The sequence below is a fragment of the Ooceraea biroi genome, chromosome 2 (genome assembly GCF_003672135.1).
Source record: "Ooceraea biroi isolate clonal line C1 chromosome 2, Obir_v5.4, whole genome shotgun sequence".
Classification (NCBI taxonomy): domain Eukaryota; kingdom Metazoa; phylum Arthropoda; class Insecta; order Hymenoptera; family Formicidae; genus Ooceraea; species Ooceraea biroi.
The window spans coordinates 1,536,645-1,553,809 of NC_039507.1; the positions used below are offsets into that span (position 1 = coordinate 1,536,645).

Consider the following 17,165-nt stretch of genomic DNA (forward strand, 5'->3'; position numbering starts at 1 on the left):
GTTCCTCCTTTTATTCTCTGTCCGAGCGTCGGCGAACGTCCCATTAGGACGTATCGGCGCTACGCGCTCGGCATTTAATGCCGTGCTCGAGCGCGACTCGAAGTGAAAGCTCGCGTGTAATACCTCGCCTCGATTCGTTTTCCTGCACTCGCGAGGGTTCGACTTCTTGGTGCCCCGGAGAGGAGAGTTCGTTTGACAGAAATACGTTTGGTGGTTTCATTACGTTTGTCCGCGCTGTCGCGCGAGTTCTTGCATTCCTCTTTCGTATTCTCTTCCGTGAAGTCCCGTGGCGTCTTTCATTCTATTCAAGGTGAGAGGATTTATCGAAGATGCCAATCGATTAATGTCTTATTAGAAGTAAAAGTAATTTAATTTGTACAATGTTAAGATTTATATGGATGATGGTAAAAATTGTTTTCTATTAGTGATGTGAATGAGCTTTTTAAAGGTACTAACTTAAATGTTAGTCTCTGCAAAGTTAATAGTCAGCAAGGGAAACATAGATCCAGGTTTTGGAAAAGAATGATTTTGAGAAAATACTGAAATGAAAGTTGAGCAGTTACTTTAAGAAGACTTGAAACATATGTGCCTTTCTCAATGTCTGGATAAATTGTATAAGATATTCATATTCATCGAGATATCTCATATCTTGCCGTATCTCATCTTATCTTATCACATCTTTGCATGATGCAAGCTCCGCTAGACGCGCGCAAAGATCGCCTTTTTTACAGTGAACTAGCTGAACTATCTCTTGCGGCGACGTTATACAACTTCGTCCTTTTTCATGGAAAGGAAGCAGATGACCTTGAACGAAGTACCGAGAGCTTCGCTGTACTTTCACTCGTTCTCCAACTGTTTTCCATCCGGTATGAAGCAGCAATTTCAACTTTGCATAGATTCGAATCAAGAGAATCGAGAAGATATAGAAACTTCTCACGAAAATTTTTTCAGCTTAAATTTAAGAGATGGGAGTTTTTCAATTTTATTTGCTTAAGATTTACAGAAAAATTGAATTTATATTTGGTAAAAATCGGAAAGTTGATAACTTGAAAGGTTGATAAAAAATCGATCAACGCAAACTCCTGTAGATAAATGAAATAAGATTACAGATAATATTAAATCTATACTAGTCTATCTAATACTAGTCAAAGAGAGCTGGATTGGCGCAGAAAATGCTCGTTCGTTTCAAGGACTATTTATGAAAAAGAAATATTTTTTTTGGTGCAACATTGTTCGGGCAACTTCGTTATTACAAAGAGACGGTAGATCCTGATAACGGGTTTCTCGCTCCTCTCGTAGAATGCGGATTACGCGGCAAGTTTCGCTCTCCGTCCGATAGGTGATGCTGGACATGGAGCTATCCTTACGAAGGCCGTCGACCTCGCATGTACAGGAGTGTATGTACGCACTCACACGCAAGAATACGTATACACGCGCACGTAAGGAGTGGAAAGATTCTTCTTTCTCTTCTCCTCATATATGCTCTCAACTCTCAACACCGGCGCGGCGTAGATGCTAGAAATTTGTTACACGCGTGCTCAGAATTGTTAAAATTTCCAAGAATTCAAAAAATCTCGTATAATTAATCTCATTTATTTTTCACATATCCTTCTTCCTCTCATTCTCTTTATCTCTGTTTCTCTTTTTTTCAACGATGTCTTGTTTAAAGAAGTTTTTTTGATGTCAGTTAATATTTGAAACTTACTTATAATATTATAATAATATTTCTTGTCACATTAAAAAAATTTTAGAAGACCATGTTTTTGTTTTAACCAATACAGCTGTACTCATCAAACTTTGAAATATTTTGATGGTTCCATTGTGATAAAACTGCACCAACGCATAATTTACAAATGCATTTATGTAAAACGCACATACAAAATATGTGGTATAAGTCACTTAACTCGCGGTGTTCTCCATCTTGCAGGCACTTCAATATTTACCTGACTACGACGAGCTTTAAGCCGAAGGCAAACTGACCGGCTCTCCGTTAATGTGCTTAGACGTTGAGTGTCCGCTCCATGGACAGACATTCTACAAGAAGACGCTCCACTCGCTAACTAAAAGTAGGGATTACTGAGCCTTCCTCTTCGCTTTGAAAATTTATTAAATATTTGGCAAGCGCTCAGAGTCGAGGAACACGCTCGAGAGACATAGAGAGCGTTGGAAAAAAAATTGTCGTAAAACCAGAAAAAAATCACCGACGTATTTCTGAAGATATTTTTACGTTTTTTTTTAAAGAAGACATATCTATTTGTATCTTCCAACAAATTGTTTATTGTTTGAATCTTACATTAAATTCTCAAAAGTTGCATTATGGTCATTTATTTCAAATAAATTTATAATAAGCATTAAGATGATTATTTAACATAAGTAGCAGCAATCATACTCTGCAATAGCTGTTTCAAATCATATGTATTCAAGCGCGGCGAGAGAATTAAGCGTTATTACATACGAGATATGTGTAACTAGATCTTTTTTCCCAAAAACAAAACTCGCTTTCTCCGCATAGTGTTGATCACAGCTGCCTTGAAGGCATATTTATGAAATATTGCGTATCATTGGACACGGATAATAAAACGAACATTTCCGTCGCCTACTTTTTTTACGAAACAAAATGATTTTAATTGCTGAATTGCGCCAGAGCACCCGGAAAATGGACTAACGTTTTCAGCGAAGTCATGCGTGAAAAATAAAATTACGGTGGAGGCGTTTAATGGCATAACATTCGGGCATAAGATTCATTTCATACAGAAACGCTTTGCACCCACCACCATTGTCATTACTTTCAAGCAAAGCGCAAATTACAGATTGCTTTTTGCATGAACGCGATTGCGTGTGCCGATCATATAATGCAATCGAGAAATTACCGGATGTCTTATTACAGAAATCTACGTTGAGTATCTCTCTAAAGAATTTCTAAATCTTTTGCCGTGAGTTTTTGATTCACTGTTCTGACTTGAAGTGCAGAAAGTATCACGTATAATTTTATATGTATATTTATAGGTATATACATTTATACGTGGGATATGGTTTGTAAGAAGTTTATTAGATTTTCAATAGTTTGTGACAAATAAAAGCTTTACTTTATAAGAATTATAAGAAAACATTAAACCCCATGCAGCTCAGAAATTTACAGCAACATTACAACAAGCTTCTGTGCTGTATAAGATAAATTGTGGTATTAGAGTAACATTTATATTTTGCAAAAAATATATTTTTAAGAAGAAAAATTGTATAGAGATGTTTGAACATTTATTAAAGATTAATATAAATACAGACTACTGTGGTGTTATATAATTTGAATGCTTATGGGGTATGTTATGTGGCAGAAAACTGAACTAAGATAGTATTTTGTGTTTAAGCGCGTCTGTCGATACAAAGGATCTCTTCATACCAACTACCGCTAAAGACATGGTCTGCTCTCTTTTACCGACTGCACCTAAATCTTAGAAGATCATGGATAATCCAAAAACTGTTTTACCGATTCCTGAGATTACAGTTCCAAAGATCGATTCACAAATGAGTGAAAGCGAGAATGCACTTATGCATTACCTAATCATATTCATTTCTCTGTCGATTCATATGAATAAAAAGGAATATTGTTTTCCCCAGTATTAAATAAACAATTATGATATTTTTATGAAAAAGTGAGAAATTATTCGCTGTACTAAAATTTTTAATATGGCACATTGTTTTATCTAATATTTGTCATATGCTATACATTTATGAATAGTAACCAGACCATCTAAGAATTATTTGGTTACTAAATTACATTACACCTTAAAATCGCGAAAGGAGCAATATTACTACTTATATTTAAAAAAACGAATTTACAAATTTCCGTGAAGTAAGTCATTTTTCCTATCTTTTTTAAAGAAACGGATGACAGCGTTTGCTATTTCCAATTGTAATGTGTCTTTGAAGCATATAAATGAGACGTTATCAATTCTTTCCTAATCGCCTTTAGTCATTTTACGCTCGCTTCTCTCGCGCAGTGTTGTTCTCTAAACATTTCTGTATATTAATATCGCGTTTACTCACAGCGGGAAGCTAATTGTTGCTTGTAAATCATTCGTCTGGATACAAGAGTCGCCGTTGGTTCCATGTCTTACGTTTATGCGAGCGAAGGTAGGGCGTCACGGATGGGAGCGCCTGTGTAGAAGGAAGCAAGACGGCGGGCTTATACGGCACCGGGTTTCAAAGCTGTTTCGGTCGTCATGCGAGGACACAAGAAGAACATGGCGACCTCATTGTCTTAGGCTCGTAACGCGACCGTCATGCAGCTCGCGGATAAGATATGGGTGCGCTAAAGCGACTTAAATCGTCGTTGGCCTTATGTCGAAATAAAGCATGGCACGTTCGCGGCGATTATTCCGTTGAATCCCAAAACGCAAACGCGATTCACTTATTAATTTAACGTAATTCACAAAAATTGCGTGACACATCTACTTCGAGTTTTGTATCTTTTAAAATCTTTTCTAAATCTAAAATGAAATCTGAAATTAGATCTGAAGCTATTTTACATATTAGGCGTGAGAAAGTCACCGCGTTTCATACATTATAAAATCTTTCTGTTATAAAAATTCTCTCTAAATTAAAATCAAAATAAAAGAATTTAGAATTATGCAAATTATAACATGCGCAACGCCATAATCGAGCAATTCTGGAATTCGATTAAATTATGCGAAAGGAGGAATACGTCGAGGTTCATTGCCAAGTAGAGAAATAAAACAGTTGCGATATTCGCTTTGTGATACTCAAATTAACATCTTGGGGTTGGGGTGCGTCTTTATTTATTACGTAATAACGTGCAAATATCGGACTGCAATAAGAATCGACTATTATGGTGTGTATGGAAGCGCGATATTGTGTTTCGCGCATTCGCCCGGCAAATATACGAGTGAAATTTTCGGTGCAACGAACCCAAGCGCAATGTGCATTCTTTCGACGCATGGTGCTCACAGTTGGCACAGCAATGATGCACATGGAGAATCTTATTCACCTGAGGTCTCACAAACCTCAATAGAAGAGGCCTTTTCCACGGACGGACGGGGGGATCGTTCCTCCGCTTGTTTCCACGTCGTAGTCGGCTCGTTTCGTTCGCGACCCCGCTTTCGAGAGCGAGCCTCGTTCTCGCCATTGTTCCAACAAATTATGCATATTAATTCCCTGTTTCTTGTCGTGCATCTGTGCGAGCTCGTGCAGAAGTGCGAAGTATTCTCAAGATCGACCCACATGCCCTGACGAATGATAGGCAAACCGTTAGGTCCAATTCACTTCGAGTTCGCCGAAATCGCGGCTGTAGCGGCACCGTTTACGCGATGTTAATCTTTGCGAACTCATATTGCCTATTGTGTTATTTAGTCAATTATTATAAATGTTTACTTCAAGAACTATCGCGAAATTAGAGTACTTTGAAGAAATTCATTATTAATCCAGAATACATACGACTGGAAATAATATTAACTTTGCCGCACGTTATCTGCTTCATTCGTTACGGAAGATGACAGTTTTCCGGATGGTGATATCATGATAGTAATTATCATGATATAATTACGTTGGCGCTTAATGAGACAAACAACAGAATACCATAAGAAAATGCCAACCAAAGCGAGATCATTTAGAATTTTAGAACACTAAATGAGATCGAGAATGCTTGATTATCGATCTCATTTCGTTCGAGTATCGTTAAATCGAAACGTCTGTGTATTTATACAATGCCGCATTTTTCTCAATCATTAACTGGAGCAGGTTACTGTCATCCATGGTGATGAGAACCCACACGGGAAGAAACCAATATATTTTAATAAACTGAATGCAATTGATACAGAGGATATAGAAATAATAACCGGTAAAGTAAAGGAGAGAACGATGGAATTCAAATACTGAAGATTTATATATTATTTATAGATTGAAGTAACATTATAAATTTGGAACTGCGAAAATTAAAGAAAATTCCGCGAACATTCTCTTAATCGAACGCGATTTTTTAATAGAGAAACATGAAGAAATAAAAATTAACGGATTAGATAAAAATGTAAAAACAGAAGAAGTTAACAGTCCAGGTTAAAATGTAATTTAACGTAATGATCATCTTATAAAATATTAAACAAGCGTCTTCATTTATTCTTAGGCCTGTGTTTAAGACCGGCACCTGCAACAATCTGTTCGGTCGGCCTTAAGGGTACTGACGTGTCCCCAAAAATTTCCATCAACTGGTTTAAGGGAACGGTATCGCGTACTCGCATCTTCCTTGCGTCTTCTCTTCGTCCTGGCAGTTCGTCGCTGCTTCTTTCGCACGATCAAGTCTGCGCATTGACGAATCCACCGTGTTCAATGGCCATCTGCTTACTTCATACAAGTTATACCTTCACCCTTGGGGGCGTGATAGTTCTTCATTTCTTTTTGGCAGTTGCTGAAAAAGATTGCACGTCGTCGATGGGGTGCGAGAACGTTTTTTCCCTTCCCTCCCCCTAGAACGTATCAGGTGACATTTTCTTCCCAGGCGATTCGTCGATGAGCAGATGAGTGTCATCGAAAGCAGGATGCACTCGTGCAACCCTTCTCGGGCTTTTTTCCCCACGTGTCCTTCCTGATCGGAAGCGAAGATAAGATTTCCGCTTGCGTGTGATCTCAATTGTCATTAAACGAAGCTGTAATCGAGCGATGAGCTACTGCTTGGCGTATTGAGAAGCCGATGTGTTGCGTGACATGAGAAAACGACTCGCAGCGGAAATCTCGAAGACGATAAAATCGATGGAATCGATGTTGAAGTGCATTGTCTAGTCGCGTCGTATAATAACCCTTGTTGCGTATGTTAGCGATTTTAGAACGATGAAGAATGCTATTAAACGGTGATAAAATACCATGATTAATTGATTCTTGATAATTACATGCTCGTAATGTGGGAACAATGATTTCGCGTTTCATTGACGTGAGAACAAACTTTGACAAATAAATAAATACCTTGTGCAGTATTTTATAATGAAGTTTGAACGCATGTATGTTTTTGTAAATATTTGCAATTTTTAAGACATTACAATCTCAATAATAGTTGAAATAGAGATACAAAGTATTTTTGATGTAGTAGCTAAACTGATATAAAGAAAGAGAGAAAGGAGAAGTTAACAAAAAGATAGTCAATATATAAAGATCACTTTATATTAATATGAATCATATAATGAACTATATTTTCACTAACAGAAATACAAAAATATTTCATAATTGTAACCAAATGAAATTTTTACAATTCTAATAAAGTAAAGTGAAAGGAATATAAAATTGACGAGCAACGAAATTAAAATTTAGCGGAAGCATTATTATTCGAATGTTAAAGATCACGAGTTGATGTTTATTAATGACAGGATTCTACAAGCAACATAAAGCCACACATTTTTCAGTAGTTGAAGCTTTCATCAGACATTTTTTATCACGATCGATTGATCGACTAGTCTGCAAGTCCCGTGCGTCGAATAAACATCTTTTATTTTCCAAATACACCTAGTATGATTGACTCCGCTTCTGAATCACTTTGTTCTGTTTCGAAAATGACAGCTTTGACGAGCTAACTAACTTATACTCGCTAAGGTTGGTATTGTTTATTAATTTGCAGTTTTATTCAAGTGCTCGGAGATGCTTTTTTCAAGTCTAACAAAAAATACAAAGTGATTATTTATTTATAATAAATAGAGGTATTATCAAAAGATACTTTTGTGGTTCATTGTATCATAGGAAACAATAATTAGTATACTTTATTTTAATAGTATGGACTAATATTTTTATTCTCTGGACAGTTAATAATATGTACGTAACATACTTTGTTCATAACTAATTATATTTTTGACTTTATTTCGATATTATAATACTTAAGGAACACGCTCGTGTCCACAGGAGACATCTGATGCTTATTGCATGGTATAGCGACAGCGAATTCTTTGACTGCTTATGCAGCTTTTTAGAATACTCGCCACTCGTATAAAACATAACGGAATTTGCAATGTACATCGTTCGTTTGTTTCACTTTTGCTGACTTCTTATAATATAAGGAGCGTTAATAGTGCACAAAGGTTCTAACAAACAACGTCAAAAATTGCCACTATTATCTTTTCCTCTTTTTATCGACTCCTTGATATTTATATCATGTTAATAATATTGAATTAATTAATATATTAAATATATAACAGTAAACATAAAACGTTAAACAATTATTTTTTTATTTATCTTAAATGTTCAAAACGTGCCAATTAAATTCACTATAAATCTAGATTTTATATGGTTTCGTAATCTTGCAAAATTAGCTAAGATGCCTAACGATCAACACATGCTTCCGTTTCCGTCCTTTTCATTGCATTTTCGCTACGCCGCTGCATAACGTCTCCCTTTATGTTGCATCTGGCTTGAGTTCTGTGCAGATCAAGCTTTTTGCGTGCTCGAATCGACCGCGATTTCTCTTTAACGTCGCAGGCGTAACTCGTTAGAGCGCAACTAGCAAGAGAGTTTACGCTACCCCTCGCGTAATACATCAGACATCGATGATTAAGGACAAGCCGTAAAACATCGTTCCAGCGTGAGATTACAGAGACCGACTGAGTAATTACTAATCAAGCGCGTGTTCTCGGTGACTCAGTCTGATTAATGTACAATCTTGAGATGCGACTACAAAGCATCGTTGACATATCTGACACGGTTCATCATATCACAAATTTAGTATATCGTAATCAGTAAGAATGAATAAGAGGTTGCAACGTTACGTGATGGAACAATAAACGCGCGCACGCTTTATGAACCATATGCGAAGATGCGCTCACTGCATCAACTACTGTCATTAAAAGTAAAATCATTTAAAAGCAAACCTCAGGAACGCAAATATATAACGCGACATAAGAGCAAAGTTATATTTAAACATGAATTATCGATTCAAATGTAAAGAAAATTACTTTATACGTATGGACGTATCTCGTATAGGGAAAGAAAAAAGAGATAATATAATTCTGTATATTGAAGATATAGAATTATAAGAAATATAGTTAATAATATAAATAAACCAGTTATTAATTATGCAAAAATAATTTATATAGGTACCATTTGATCATTCCTCTTTTTATCGCGTTATTATGAGCTAAAGAATGAATGTAAAACGATATTGAAACTGAAACCTTGAGGTGTCAGCGTCAATTAAGCACTTAATAAATCCAAGAAAGAAAATATGCTCAGTCTAAAATGTCATCGGTGCGAACTTGTTGAGATCTGTTAAAACCGTCTGGAAGTCCGGCAGAAAAAGTCGATCAATCGTAGCTCGCAGGTCCGAGAGCGTAGCACGCGAGAGCTCCCGCCAGAATCTTTAGAATTCTTTTGTCGGCTCACTGGGAACCCAACCAAAGACGGGAGGCTATCGAGTCGGCTTTGTAGAGCACAGAAGAGAAGGCCGAAGAGAAGATGGCAAGGTGAGCAGAGACGGGGATAAAGAGAGCGCAGATAATGCGAGCTGTAACGCGAGCTGACGTGAGAACGTCTTCCCAAAAGAGAGTACAACGGCTGAACGAAATGATCGAGAAGTACCCGTTCGACTCTCGCGTTGGTGCGATTGTTAGTACTTTACTTACGAGAATTTCTTCAAAAGCCGACTACACCGTCTCTCGCTCATACGTTACTCACCTGAAACAAAAATAATTCATTGTTATTTTAAATAGTAAGATTTAATTTTCAGACTTAATTTCAACTTAGCATTATATGCGAATTATTGTTTAAAAATAACTCTTTCGCATCAGAATAAATCTTGTACACGTATTACTATGTATTATATATGAAATAAACAATACCTCTCATAATGAAAATTAACGTACGCGAAAATTGTAGCTTTTTTCGAACCAGACACGAAGTACATTTAGAAATTAATGGTCGACATAAAAGAGGAGGCAATAAAAAAATACTGTACGGAGCGTTAATTTACAGGCGCATTTACATAAGGTTTTCATGCGCATTTGAAATGGCAGCGCGCAGAATAATTGTGGCCGCTGAGTTATTGCGGAGAGAAAGAGAGAAGGAAAGGGAGAAAGACAAAGAGAGGGAGAATGTAGAGCTAGTAAAGTGTCCGGGATGTCGACCCTTGCATTTATGCTAATTATACAGGATTGAGAACGTACGTGGACAACGCACCGAACATAAATTCGATTGCGTGGTCTTCGATTGATTTAAGCATTCGCAATACCCGTTTCGGAATTTTTAACACACAGGACACCTGGCTAGTACCTACATCCGCGCTCGTAAGAGTCTGCATGTTGTCTGAATGACACGCAAATCACACGGTGCACCGTGCGTCTAATTCTTGATTATGCCTGCGGAAGGAATTGTAAGATCGTTAGCTGGATAGAGCAGAACTTACGAGAGCCACTCAAAACAACAACGGGTTTTTGATGATGGGTCTGAATGATTTATTGTTGATATAAGTATAAGGCAGTATAATGGCAATGATTGAAACTCATTGAAACCAGAATTAATGAATAACGTGGACGAATATAGATTTCAGTTATACAACAACGGAGATAATCCCTTTATTTATTGAAACAATTGAAACGTAATAACGTATAGACGTAATAGCATATTACGTGCACACAAAACCGAACTTATGTAACTGAGATATTAGATCAATCTTCACATATTAAAAATAATACGAATACAGGAAGATACAAGAAAATTGTTTACTAAAAATGTTTTAATGTCTACGTCAATATGGATTCGTTTATGTAATGGCTGAATGACTTATGATCTAGAAAGGAACAAGAAGTTGTTGCAATAACCTTAATTAGTCAAGGTTGTCAATAGTCATTGAAATCCATTGAAATGCATACCATAAGGTATTTGCTGAACCGCTCACTATGGCACAGCATGGTACGGTATTCTAATATCTAAATCTAATTTTAGATATAAGTTAATTATATAGATTTTTACAGTATAAACGCGTTTTGCAATCTTCAAAATAATTATACTGTACTATATTTAAAAGAATTAGTATTTTCTGTCACAATGACTATTATAACATGATGAACATGATATTAATAATTTATCGAAACATTAAAATAATTTTATAATTCTTCTAAGCAGTCAGACAATAATAACAATATTAATATTGTAAAGCAAGTATGCTACTTTCACATATGGAAGAAAATCATTCTCCGGAAAATATCGCTTCGCGCTTAAATGAGATGGATGCTATTAAAGCATTTTTCATATACTAATCGAAAGATGAGCTGTGCAAATTGATTAAATGTGTCTGACTCGTCCGGTCCATTAGCGTCGGCCTGGATAAATCCATGCCGCTAATCTATGATCTGTTTCCATCGGGTCTTCCGGTTCAGTCAAGCGGAATCTCGTTAAAAAAAAGTCGCGGGGACAGGTTTTAGAGCATACGTGAATTTATTTACGTGAGATTCATATTCGAAACGGAATCTGTCCGCGGGAGTACCACGAGTAAATGTGTATTCCAAGGTGGCGGTTGAGCATATTGCAAGAGAGGATGTCGTTATGTAAGGTTCGACGCAGGGAACTCATGCCTTGTAAAACTCCTTTTTGCGCGGCAAAAGGAACGCCCGAGCCTACTGGCGTCTTATAACGGAATCTGATGATAATGCCGCAAAAACTTGGTCTCTCTCTCTCTTGATCGACCAAATGTTTACCGCGCACTTTATCCATTCGCATTCACGCCGATATTTCCTTACAATGCTGAATAAATAAAATAAATAAGTGAATAAACTAAATTCTTTAAGCACTGTGTTTTTGATTAACATTTTAATGTTTCGATATTATGACTTTTGTGATATGAAAGGATGCTTGTATAAAGAATATTTTGTAACAATCCTGCTTATACAAATAAATGTATAAAAAAATAAAAAAGAACTGTTTTAAATTTAAAATATTTTAAAATCAAGAAAATGCACTAACTGGGATATTTCGTATATAAACTTTTTAATAATTTATTACTTTAATAAAATGATATCAGTGATGTGTAAATTACGACAATTAAAAATCGCACAGTTCCGTTCTTGCGGTAACGGCAATTAAAATGTACGTACTAATTTCACGTGTTCTTTAAAAGTCGATTAACGAATTCTTTCACCAGGAACGCATTAAACGCGGATCCAAATTTCATTTAGACTCACCGCATTCGATTTCGAAGCGTAGTTAAGAACGGTTTTATGATGGGAAAATACAGGTGAATGGAGAATCATAAACGAGTCGTTTCCGCATGTTGCACACATGCTTTACAGAATTCGTGCTAATTATATATATGTCAATAGTTATTTCGCCATAATATGAAATCGTACAAGAGGTTCTACGTTCGTTACATTCACCAGATATGTCAAAGCTCTCCGTCATGCGGAGATTGTCACGACGATCGTTAACACGAGGTCGAGGCTAGAGGTAGTCATTACACATGTGTGATGCACGATGTTAAGATTGTCCACTAGCAATTAAAAATCACGGGGAATAACCGTGTGGAACACATATTTTACTTCGTTAACGTGAAATGCGCAGTTTTTAGATAGTCGCAATATATCTAATCATAGATACTCGAAATCTTGTCCCTGAGAAGTTAGCTCTTTAAAAAATGATTATTAAAATCACTTAAAAATTGAAAACTTTAAAAATAAAATTCAAGATAAATTCGGAAGATACACGTGCACAAAAACTGTATTATTGTAATAAACATCATTTTGTGAAATGATGTTTATTTGAGAGAAAAGGAGAGACATTGGATTAAAAGAGAACTGTGCTTACACGCAGTTTGGATTACCACAAAAAACGGGTCGCCGAATATTTAATAGCGGTGAATTCGAAGTACATATACGAAATAATTGTGGTTGTCGTGGTTCATTGAGGCATCTCCGAGGCGCTCTACACAAGGTAGGATTTCAAACATCTGCATCCTGTAGGAGACTGCAAATGATCTGAGAACCGCCTCGGAGACTTTCACTTCGATTCTGCTCCAAGTGGAGCGGACGTGGCAAGTGGTTTTGTGAGTATTGGTATCGGTGAATCCCCATATTGGTGATATATGTTTTGTCAGAGTTGCTACATTAGTACATGGAAACGTTTCCTGCCACGCACGCCACGCCAAACGTATATATATGTTCGATCATGGCGTAAGGAAGCTATCAACCACGTCAGATTTCGCTCAGGTGCATGATTATTTCTCATATCTGAATCTTGAGGCCAGGACAGGAAATACATTAGCTGACATAGGATTAAATCACTTTCAATTAACTTGAGTTAATGATAGGGAATGCTTTCTAATTATTTCTACGTTCATTGTCTAATGGTACAAGAATTTTCTCATATGAGCGATACGTAGGTGTCATGGTACCATATAAGTTATTCATTTGGAGTCATGGAATTTAAAACAGGTATTTATTCCTCTCTAATAAAGATTAGGTTTTTGGCAATTTACGTCTGTATCACTGTCAGTGCTTCTTAAATATGCACATTTGCTATATTTGACATGAAATATGGCTATGTAATTTGGAGTTTTAACTCTGCGAGAGAGCTAAAATAAAAATACGATTATTTATCGCCAATGAATCTTTCATTCACGTATAATTCACGATGGAGGATTTCAGACATCTACCGAAGCGAGATTTATGAAACCCCTATTCTCTAAAGCATCGTGGTTAACCGGTTGGTTTACATGTGTACAGGTTCGATGCGTGGGCGAGCAGGAATGAGCGGTAGCGTGTAAAAAGAATAAAAAAGCGCGAAGCATGATGCAGAAGAGGTCAGTCGTCGAACGTTAGCTCGCCGGAAGCCACGCCACTGATAATCTGCTTATAAATATAATTATTCTGGAACGTGTCTTGCTCTAAAAAATGATTATGCTAACATTCGTATGCATCCGTGTCCACGTGAAAGTCGTTCGATATATATTTTTAATTAATTCTATAATTAATGACGAAGTAATGGCTAATCTCTGTTAATTTTCCGCAAAGAGTCTGCTAATTCCACATTTGCAATTTCACAGATCTGGCTTTTTATGGCTCTGCATCCGGATTCATAGCTATTAGTTGTCTAAATTATGGGATTTGCGGTTTAATAATACGAAAATGAATAAAACGTGCGACAAACAGAAGGCGCCATTATGGCAATTCTTCGGGAGAACGAGAAAACGGCAAATGCAGATTAGTTTCTGAAAATTCTTCTCAGGCATGTTGTCATGGAATCGCACTTGTATCAAACAGGTTACTATCCTGTACTCGCGAATAGTAGTGTGTTTTTCAACCGTGTCCGAGAATACTAAGCGCTTCGCATTGAGTATTCCAGAAATGGACTCTGAAGGTTCGTACGTGTGTCGCTCGTTTTACGCATCTTTTTTTTAAAAGGAAAACCAAGTAATTGATGACTGTTTGTCACATAATTTTCCTAATAGACATATGTATGTATATGCATGTATAATTATTTATTATCCGTTGATGGTTGTATGCATGAGAATAAGAATAAATGTAATATGAAACAGGGAGCGTATAACGGTCTGAACTGCGAACACATGCTTCTAATCTGAATGAAGTAGTCAGTGAGAAAATGTTGAAGGACATGGTGGTCATAGGAGGAGAATCTCGCGGAATATCGTTGCGGAAACAAACGTTTTTATCTTCTCTCATTTGTCTGAACAGTAAAATTCATGTAATCTATGCCACGCGTCTTGTATCATCAATGGGGAACGATTAATAGTGAGAAAATTTAACAAGATCCATCCGCGCATCCGACTGTAATAAATTTTCTGCTCTCACAGGGAGGCTTGCGTCATTCGTGGAAAATTTAAGCAACTACATACGTATTACGTATATCTGCAAAATCAAAGTATCTAATCCAGTAATCTAAATACTATATGTATGACTCAAAACTTTTTTATAATCATCTCATTATTTTATTATTATAAAAATATTGAAACTTGCTAAAATTATTAAATTATTAAAAATTATTGTTGCCAAAAGTTATAAATATATTTGCATCTCTCTAAACATAATATCAATTTCATAAACATAAAGTTTGCAAAATGCTGAGCAACAATTTCATTTAAAACTATTGCTGAATCATGTGTATCATAAGTAGGATTGCAATGTATCTAGCGATTAATTGATGGTTATTGATCCGTGAAATATTAATTAAGCGCAAACGTGATTTTTCTGGATTATCATCGTAGAAGCTTAATTTAATCGAGAATTTTCTATCATGAGTTTAGCATTAACCCGCATCCACGGGTGAAGTACTAAGAGAGCGATATGGGCCGTTTATAAAAATTCTGAACGGTAATTACGATATTTCCTTAATTAACAGTTAGCATTACTACAGGCTGCCGCCCAACGCGTGAGGACGACGATTGAATTAGTACCGCTGCTCGGTTATGCTCCGTAAAGTGCAACGTCGGGAGAATTCCGGGCAGCGGTGCCCGCGAAGTGGGGTGAATTACTTACAATTAGCTCAATGCTTACAAGGCACGAGACTAAAATATTAATTGATTAATTGTATGATGTAAATAAGTGGCATCTTCTACTAGCAGAAAACTACAGAAAAGCTACATTTAATTTTCTAATTGCATTTTATAAACAAGTAATTGAAGTAATATATTTTGTCAAAATTGTATGGTCAAACGAAATTGAAAATGTGATTGTCGATAGCTAAGGCCATACTTTCAAGTTTACAACTTGAGCAGAGAAAACTTTATTGATCCCGAAAGATAAATCAATTAATTACATTATATAGTAGATTTAACATCTATTTCTATAGTAATTTTATATTATTTTCCAATAACGGATAAATTAAATGGTATATTGTTTAAAAACCGCGAAATTTCTTCTGGAATTATATCTTTCAGTGCAAACAACGTTATCAATTTTATCGTCTTATTGCTAGGAAGTTTTACATGTGAGACGTTTATGTAATCGTCAATCGTTATCCGAATAAGCACTAACACAGTTACTGCAAACCGCGATAAATCGTAGATGATAAAATTATTCCTCCATCAATGTGAGTATTAAGACAAGTTATGACACTAGTCTGCACGGTTTGCAATGCACTTTTGTGCTAGTGCTAGCGAAATGGTAAAATGCAACGTTGAAATTATGTCGAAACTGTCGTGTGCGACTCAGGTATTCATTCTTTACGCAATGCTAGGCAAGAGTGAAAATGCATCGCTATCGACATTTTGCAAGTAAAGAATATACATATTAAATAGATTTGTGGAATCGTTAAAGAAAACGCAACAATTAATGAGAACAATGTTAAGAACAATGTTAAGACTGATAAAATGTCATCGTATTTTTAAATACATTTAAAACAGTTAATTCGAACAATTATATATAAATGATCTTTGCGAAAAATATTGATATGTGATAATTGATTACAATTAATTGTAATTATAATTTATAATAAAATAATAAATACCTTTTATATTTTGAATAATAACACTTTGTATTATTGTTTATATTAGTGTTACTGTCTAGAATGTGCAATATTGCTACAAACGTAATGCAAACATAATATGTAAAGCAAGCATGCCAGAAAGATGCGACAATCTTGCCATTCCACTTTGTAAAGAGTTGTCTTGGCAAGGTGAGTTATAGCTTGGAAAGAATTGCAGCAGTCGCCGTGTGAACAATGTCTAAGGTAAACCGGAGCGGTTGGCCAGTTCTCAACCAGCGAGAAATTCCGTTACAGGGCCGTATCCACTGCGAGAAGCTGTTTCCGTTTCGGAATGACGTACGAAAATGGGGCGTTCTGCAGCAAAAAAGAGAAACTGACGCGGAAATCGTTTCCGCTGCATTCAGTCGCAGTTCGCGTTATTTTGTTATAATAATTATCCGCACGCATCTCCCTTGTCCCTATTAGTCTTGTTATTTCACATTACACTTTATTCTTTAATATGATAAATTAAATCGATTAATATTAAAATAATTTTTTAATCGTAATTTAGTTCAACAGTAAATTAAAATTCTCGGTAGCATTTAAAAAAGATTAAGAATTATTTAAATATCTTTTTAAACTAATTGTACAAATTTTGAATAGGTTTGTACGACTTTCGTAGAATATTCGTAGCGATCTTTTCAGAAATCATGCTTTGCCCTTGGCAGATATTCCTTTGAGATTCGCTATTTCAAACCCTTAGGCCACCTCTT

At 36.0% G+C, this 17,165-nt stretch overlaps 1 protein-coding gene across 1 annotated transcript in view; it reads right to left on the bottom strand.

Annotated features, from left to right (window-relative positions):
* Positions 1-17,165, bottom strand: part of LOC105287957 (epidermal growth factor receptor) — a 141,492-nt gene that overhangs the window by 98,443 nt on the left and 25,884 nt on the right. The gene's annotated exons all lie outside the window — the stretch shown is intronic.